Raw genomic sequence first — 8,258 nt, 5'->3', positions numbered from 1 at the left:
CTTTCCCTCATCCTTTTTCTAAGTGACCCCTGAATCCTTGTAGGTGGCCCTGTTGGCAACCTACAAGTCAGCGGCATTAGCTAGCTTCCTGGAATCTAATTCCCTTGAATCAGCCAAGTGCTGTCTGAGCTCAGGAGAGCAGGCATCATAAATTGATTCCAACATTACAAGATTTCTCATTCCCTCATAAGTGTTCACCTTGCAACCCTTAATCCATCCCTCTAAGTTTTTCAAACACTCACTCACCTAGGTAGCCCAAGGAGTACCATCATGCTTTTTGAGGGTCCTAAACCTCTTAAGGTACTGGGAAGGGGTCTTTCCAAATCTAGCTATTAAAGCTAGCTTCACACACTCATAATCCTTCTTATCCACCTCCCCCAACTCCATTACCACATCAGTTGCAACAGGGGGGAGCCTAGAGAACAACCAAGGAAGTAGCTCATTCCCTGCGATGTCCTGGAGCCCATGATTATATTCAAACATTTTCAACCAATCCAACACATCCAACTTAGGTTCATACATACCCACTAATTCCTTAGGCATCCAGGGTCTTTTGGGACTGGAACTCCTAGAGGAGAGAGAAGCAGTTTCCACAGACAACTTTTTCATTTCAAGTTCATGATTAAGCTCTATTTCTCTGAGCTTCAACTCAGCTTGCTTCTGCTCAGCTTGGGCATTGATTCTCCTGAACTCTAACTCTTGATTCCGTTCAGAGTGAGCAATAAAACGTTTGTATTCTAATTCCAGCTTCATTTTTTCAAGTTCAAAATATTCAGAATTACATGTGGGACCTGGTATAGGTCCAGTAGGTACAGTTGATAAAGCAGACAGAGTTTCCGGGTGGCTAACTGCATTAGGCTCACTTTCCTCTTCTGACTCATTATCAAGATTATCAATACTTTGATTCAGATCAATACTATCACTGTTATCTACATTTGCTGGGGGGGTAGATTCCTCTGTACCACCAAGACTTTGATTTTCTAACAATCTTTCTATGAGTTCGATTTTCTTGCCCTTCCCAGAGATGAGGTTCTTATGTCTACACAATACTTTCAAGCAATTAGCAGTTTTGGCAGACAATGATTCTAGGGTATAACTTTCCATAGTAGACAGGTTTAGAAAATCAGCTTTTTAGTGCTAAGCCTTGTGGTTAGTTGTCCTAAAGTATCCACAAGCACACTGTACACCAGTGGTAGGCAGAAACCTGTGCAGTTCCCTTAGGGACCACTGCAAAAAGTTTAGGACTACAGGAGTTAGCAGTAAACCCAATTGGTAGCAGTCTGTGCCACCCAGATTTACCTGGTAGCTGTGGCTGAGCAGTCAGACTTCTCTCAAGAAGAGTTAGGCTGTATACAGAACATACACAATAGGGCAGGTAAACACAGTAGAACAAGCAAACACTGACCAGAGCTTTGGTTTAAAAGATATACAATTATTTATTTAAAAACACATCTAGGAAAACACACTGGCACTAATATCAAGAAAGTTCAAAACACAGTCACTAAAGTATATACACTCCCTTAAAAGAATATTAGACAAGTCTTAAGTAAAGCACCACTTATTTTCAGACTGCGGTGAGCGCTTAACGCAGATGGCACTCTAATAATTCGGTTTAAAAGGGAGAGAAAGGCAGAGCATAAATTGAAACAGATCCCAACACTTTCAAAAGAGCACAGCAAGAGAGGAAGGCAGAATCACACTGTGAAGTTAGAGTTCAGAAAGCCGGATCCACTTTAAGAGGATCAGAACGAAATGTGTCCAAGGTCACACGGTTTTAAAGTGCACAAGAAGTCTCGAAAAGGTTCAGAAAGAAGTTGGACCAAAAGAAAGGGACCAGTTAGATGGTCAAGAGGCCAGCCCTGTCTGGAAGGTTAAGGATTTACTGTCACCTTGTAGTAATCTATAAAAAGGGAGGCCAGGCGGACACAGTACCTTGAAATGGTGAGAACACTCCAGCGGGGGCAGTTGTTCCTGGCAGTGGTTGCGAGTCGGTGCTTCGTCCAGCAGAAGAGAAGGTCTCGTCGGGGAGGAAAGCAGGAGGTCGTTGTGCTGCCAGGGAAGAAACCAGCCGCGGAGTTTCTCGATTCAAAGGAGCGGTCCTTTCTTTCGCGGTTCAGTGGTAAGTGGCTATCCGGTTGCGGGAGTGCTTGGCACGGGCAATTTGACCACTAGACTTCCTGGTAGGCGAAAAGGAAAGCAAACTGGTTGTCCCCACCAGCTCAAGGGTAAGAGACTCTCTGGCAAGAAGATCTCCTCTGTCGTCGGGAAGTGGTGAGACGGTTCAGCAGGGCTCCACCGGTGGTGTCGTCATTGCAGGTCGGCTCAGCTTCTCCCTCTTTGGATTTTCAGGTCCTGTGGCGACTTCTGAAGTTCCAGTCCCAAAAGCCCTGCTGTCAATCAAGCATGCTAAGTGGTGAGCCGGCCGGCTCACCACTTGGCCCAATCACACAAGAGTGCGACTTGAGTTGCCACGGCAACTCAGTCCAGGGTGCCTAAACCCCCTCCCACACCCCCCTGTGGTACCCAGTGAGTGGCACCACTTTTGGAGGCTTCTGTGGAGAAGCCCGCCAAAAAGTGAAACAAAGGGCTCAACTTGGGTTGGAGTCACAGAAGAGAACACAAACGCCATTTTAGAATCGAGTTCTGGCAAAAAATACCAACCGGTGAATTAATATTAAATAAATAACCCGGCGGTATGTTCGAGGCTATAGGAATTAAATAATTAAAGTTGGTAGCCTCGAACAATGGGAAAATCCAATAGAGATATATTTGCGGTCGAATATAAAAAGTAGTAGCCACTGCCACCAGCCAAAACTCGATCAGGGGGGATGGAGACGTGCCCCCTCGAATAACAGACCCCAGGGCAATCGAATTGCCCCGACCAGGATGTCCACAATATGATGGTTTGTACTGGTTTCTGTTCATAATTTGGGACTAGTAAAGCCAATGGTGACTTTACATGCCCTGGGAGACAGTGGTCAGTCCCGGGGTATGGAGTCTATGGTGGGGTGTCACTATGACACCCCTGTGTCACTGCACTGAGGATGCTGTGTAAGACACATAGTAAAAACACATGAGACCCTATGGAGTAAAAGACCCCATAGCCCATAAAACACATTCACAGTCAAAGGAACCCCTCAAATCATGTCCAAGAGTGTGAGGAAAAGAGTCTCACTCTTGGCAGGAGAAGAAAACAAACTCCAGAAATCCAGCAAAGCTGCTGGGGGACTCACAGGTTAGGAAATTCAGCCTAAACAGAGAATTCTGCCTAACACTCGCCCCCCCCAGTCTAAGGGACAGGAGGATTTAATCCACACATGAGAAATCATTTTATTTCACCTTATTTTCTTCACCTTTTCTTTCTTTTTCCTTTTTTGCTTGGTGTCTGCAGCAATATTAGGTGGCCCAGAGATGGCGTTGTCTGGGCAAGGAAGGAACCTGACTAGGGTCGATCCAGCTAGTCGCGTCACGGCCGCAGCCGGGGTTCTCCACACAAGTGACGGATTATTTATTCAACAGCAGCCGCGGGACTTGAGGGATAAAAGAAAATGACTGCCCCTGTTCTATTTGTTTTACATTCCAGCTTTCCTTATGACTGCTGCTCTTGATTAATTTCTTTCTTCTTTCCTTCTCTTTATTTTTTCTTGGTTGTGCAGCGCTCCCTAGAGCCCACCAGGCAAGCAATGCACTCTATCAAATACCTCAAATAAATGAATATATAAATAATACAAAATAATAACTAGGCTGAAAGCACATAAAGGGCCGGTAAAACCACTTGGTTACCTCCGGACTTGTATTACCATTCCACCTCTGTGATTCCCGGAATTACCGGGGCATTACAACCCCGGTGACCCGGGAATTCCGGAGGCGGAATGCTGTTAATCCCCATTCCCATTGAGTGCCATAGGACTCAATGGGAATGGGGATCATGGAAACACAGGCACCATCTGATGATGGTGCCGGTGTTTCCTCGTCCGCCTGCAGGCAGGCGGTGTTAAACCCGCCAGGTCAGACCTGGCGGGTTTGACGCCTCTGCCTGCAGGAGTTGTGATCACCCGGCATGGAAACAATGGCTGCGGGGGGTTTACCGCCACTGTTGTTTCCATACCAGGTCTGTTCTAATGAGGCCCATAGTGTTTTCTACAGTGGACTGGATTTCAAGAAATTTGGAGAAAACAAACACGTTCCCAAATCGGGAACTCACGTCCCCTGGACTCTATCGTTTGTCTGGAATACCAGACCAGTAATTCATATTTTCAATTCACGATATTTCAGGTAAATATATATATATTACATATATTAGAAAGAAAGCGATTTTGAAATGATGCTAATTCAGTCAGATTGGGTCACAGGAAACCATCTTCATTTTATTCATGATGTTGTAGTCGAGGAGGGCCCAACGCGCTTCGAGTACTACACACTCTTCATCAGGGGCAATTCAATTTCTGGGAAAAGATTATATACAATATTTACATTCAGTATGAAACTATTATTTCAAATCAAACCTTGAATTTTATCAAAGCAACTTTAGATAAACATTCTACAATTCCCCAACTAAGTCTTAGACCTCAGAATGTGATGATTTCATAGCACTACTGTTACAGTGTCTTGTTTCTATGCATGTTAGTACAGTAGAAAAAACTCCCCATCAGAATCCATCAGAATAAAAAAAAAAACATTGGTCATATTATGTCTAGAGCGGCTGGGGAAGTGCATTAGAAGTAGGAGCCTAATAGGTCACTACGATGTGATCCCTATGTCTATGTCAGTTTTAAGAGTAGAAAACCCGGGCCACCAGGGGCACCTAGAAAGCCACCCTCCAACAATAACACTGACAGCAATGAAATAACCAGCGGAGAACAAGAAGAACAACCCAGTACAAGCTCAGCCAACTCTGTCCAGATTCCAACTGCAACTAACACTTTGATGGTGACACCAAGAACAACAGAAACTTCAATCCCTCCTACTCCATTCCAGCCTTTTTTAGGAGACGTCAGACCAGACGAGGTCAAAAGAAAGCCACACCAAAAGAACAAATAGACTCACCATTAATCATAAATATCTCTTCTAAATAACTGTCAAAAGCACAAACTCGACAAACTTTTTGAAGAAGAAATTAACTTATTTAAGTTAATCCGGAAAATGGAGATAAAGAGCTTCTTTGATACTCTTGGACAAACTTCTACATCAAAGAAACATGACTACCTTGAAATGAAAAACAAAAGTACTTTTCATCCGCAAATCAACAACCCACTGGTGGACTTGTTTAAAATGAAAACTACAAAAGACCTGAGGAGGATTAAATATGATGTACCTAAAAAACGAAACATCTGCAGACATCAACTAAAAACAATTAAGGACCTAGCGGAAGATAATTCCCTCACAATTAAACAGACAGGCAAAGGGGGAGCTCTGTTACTCATGAACACGAACCTGTACAATGCGGGCTGATTAAAATTACTGGAAGATAGACAGATATAACTCCCATTGGACAATGACCCGACAAACAATATTTGTATCAGTATTAGACAAGTGGTGGAGAAAGTGGTGCTTAAAACTGACATAGACAAACGGATCACATCGTAGTGACCTATTAGGCTCCTACTTCTAATTCACTTCCCCAGCCGCTTTAGACATAATATGACCTATGGTTTTTTGATTCTGATGGATTCTGATGGAGAGTTTTTTCTACTGTACTAAAATGCATAGAAACAATACACTGTAACAGTAGTGCTATGAAATCATCACATTCTGAGGTCTAAGACTTACTTGAGGAATTGTAGAATGTTTATCTAAAGTTGCTTTGATAAAATTCAAGGTTTGATTTGAAATTATTTGTTCATACTGAATGTGAATATTGTATATAATCTTTTCCCAGAAATTTAAATGCCCCTGATGAAGACTGTGTAATACTCGAAACACGTTGGGCCCTCATCGACTACATCATCATGAATAAAATGAAGATGGTTTCTTGTGACCCAATCTGACTGAATTAGCATCATTTTAAAATCGCTTTCTTTCTAATATATGTAATATATATATATATATATTTCCCTGAAATATCGTGAATTGAAAATGTGAATTACTGGTCTGGTATTCCAGACAAACGATAGTGTGCAGGGGACGTGAGTTCCCGATATGGGAACTTGTTTGTTTTCTCTGTATTTAGCTCAACCTAGGTGTCAAGGTTGCATCTCGCTCCTCTGCACCTCAAATTTATTCCTGAATTAGTAACTTGTCTGACAAATATTATCTTCATTACTTTAAATCTCTGATAATAAGGTGTGCTTTCACTGTCCACATTTCTCTTTTCAAGAAATTTGGACAAAGCCAATTCTATATTTTTTTATTTTTTAGGTGTCCTTGCTGTATCAGTAAAACGACCCAACCCGTACACACTAGAATCACTGAGCACTGTTCTCGCATCAGATGCAGAAACGCTACAGCCCCCATGGTATGTCACTTCATGGAACTCAGCCATTCAGCCGATGGCATCACCTGGTGGGTACTTGATACTGTGCCAAATGCCTCAAATCCACATAACTTATTAGCCACACAAGAAGCTAGATGAATATTCAGGCTGAACACTGTAGAACATGGGGGCTCATTACGAATCAGCCGTTCCGGAAAGAACGTTGGTGATATATCCGCCACCACCGTTCTTTCCAAACTGGCGTATTAAGAGTCCTACAGGTGGGAGGTGTCACTCCTGCCAGGTCTGACCTGGCGGTTTTAACACCACCCACCTGCAGGCAGACATGGAAACACCGCACCTTTACAGCATAGTGCCGGTGTTTCCACTTCCCATTCCCATGGAGTCCCATGGGACTCCATGGGAATGGGGATTAACAGAATTCTGCCTCCGGAATTATCGGGTCACCAGAGTTGTAATGCCCTGGTGATTCCGGCAATCAAGGAGGCGGAATGGTAATACGAGTCTGGCGGTAACCTGCTGGAATTTCCGGCTCGGTTACCGCCGGACTCGTAATGAGGCCCATGGCTTTAATGATGCAATGCCTGTGTGGTAACATCTTGCATTATTACTTTTGGCTGTCTTGACAATTCCAAAGTGTCCTTTCCATAGCCAGTTTCCTCTATTTGGTAGCTTCCCCTTATGACCTCCCTGACACTGATTCAGCCATGGCTTAAGACCAGTTGGCGGCAATGCGAATCATTAAGTCATCACATTCCCTGTGCTCCTCAATGTGAGGCAGCAGCAATCGTAGTCCTCTTTTTTCTTCCATTTGCACACTCGGCAGCACCTGGTTAGTCCTTCCTCTAGGTTTACCCTAATTTATGGCTACGTCACTCACGCGCCGGCAGGATCCTCCCTCCCCAGGCTTCGGTGGTGCTCGATTCACTCGGATCACAGGTTAGTGCAACCGTTTACTGCTGCGTATGGATACGCGCTGCAATAATTCCTTGTGGCACATTTATACCTTTGTTACACATGGCGGTACCTGACGCTCTCTGCGCAGATGTGCCCCTGCTTAGATGCATCCTTTTCATTCTCTTTTCCAGTCCTCAGTTATTGAGACTCCATAAATAAATCAACATCCCGAGGACTCATAATTAGTTTCAGCGTGCACCGTCCAGGTCTGTTTTTCTTGCTTTGGTTTGACTGTCTACGGACAAGCTCACTTCACCTTTGGTACTCCCTTGAGGTAGGCTCCGGGCTGCCCTTCTTAAGTCCTCTACCTCTTTGAAGGTCGATATATTTGTATGTCATTAATCAGTGACACAGAGAGCTCAATGAGTATCACGCGGGTCAATTCTATTTCTAATCTTGATATATTTTTACTTTTGGCCCCGTAGCCAATGAACATGATACATTTCAGGTGGTTGCCTTATTCAACACGCATTCATGTTCACAATGGTCTGCTGCTACCAGCCGCCCGTGCGAGGCAAGAATATATTTGTACATTTTGGGAGTTATGAGCGTTTCTCCCCTTTTCCTATCGGTTTACCTTTTCTGTCCATGACTCTCAGCTGGACACAGACACGTGGGCCCGACCCTGTATACATACTCACTCCTGGCCTTCTGGTGTCATGCTCTCTAGGTGATTCTCACTTCCATTCAAATTACATACACTTTGTTGAATGGGTCCTGAGTGGTGTAGGTGGCACTATGTGTGTCTCCTTATTCAGTGGTGCTATCTCTCCTTCCTCTTCTTCTTTTCTGTATCTCACAACACCTTGGCTTACATGTTTCACTTCTTGAACCCAAATTGTATATTATTCTGAGATTTTGTTTTGTC

The sequence above is a fragment of the Ambystoma mexicanum genome, chromosome 6p (genome assembly GCF_040938575.1).
Source record: "Ambystoma mexicanum isolate Mex_15411 chromosome 6p, UKY_AmexF1_1, whole genome shotgun sequence".
Lineage (NCBI taxonomy): Eukaryota > Metazoa > Chordata > Amphibia > Caudata > Ambystomatidae > Ambystoma > Ambystoma mexicanum.
This window is presented reverse-complemented; position numbering follows the sequence as displayed.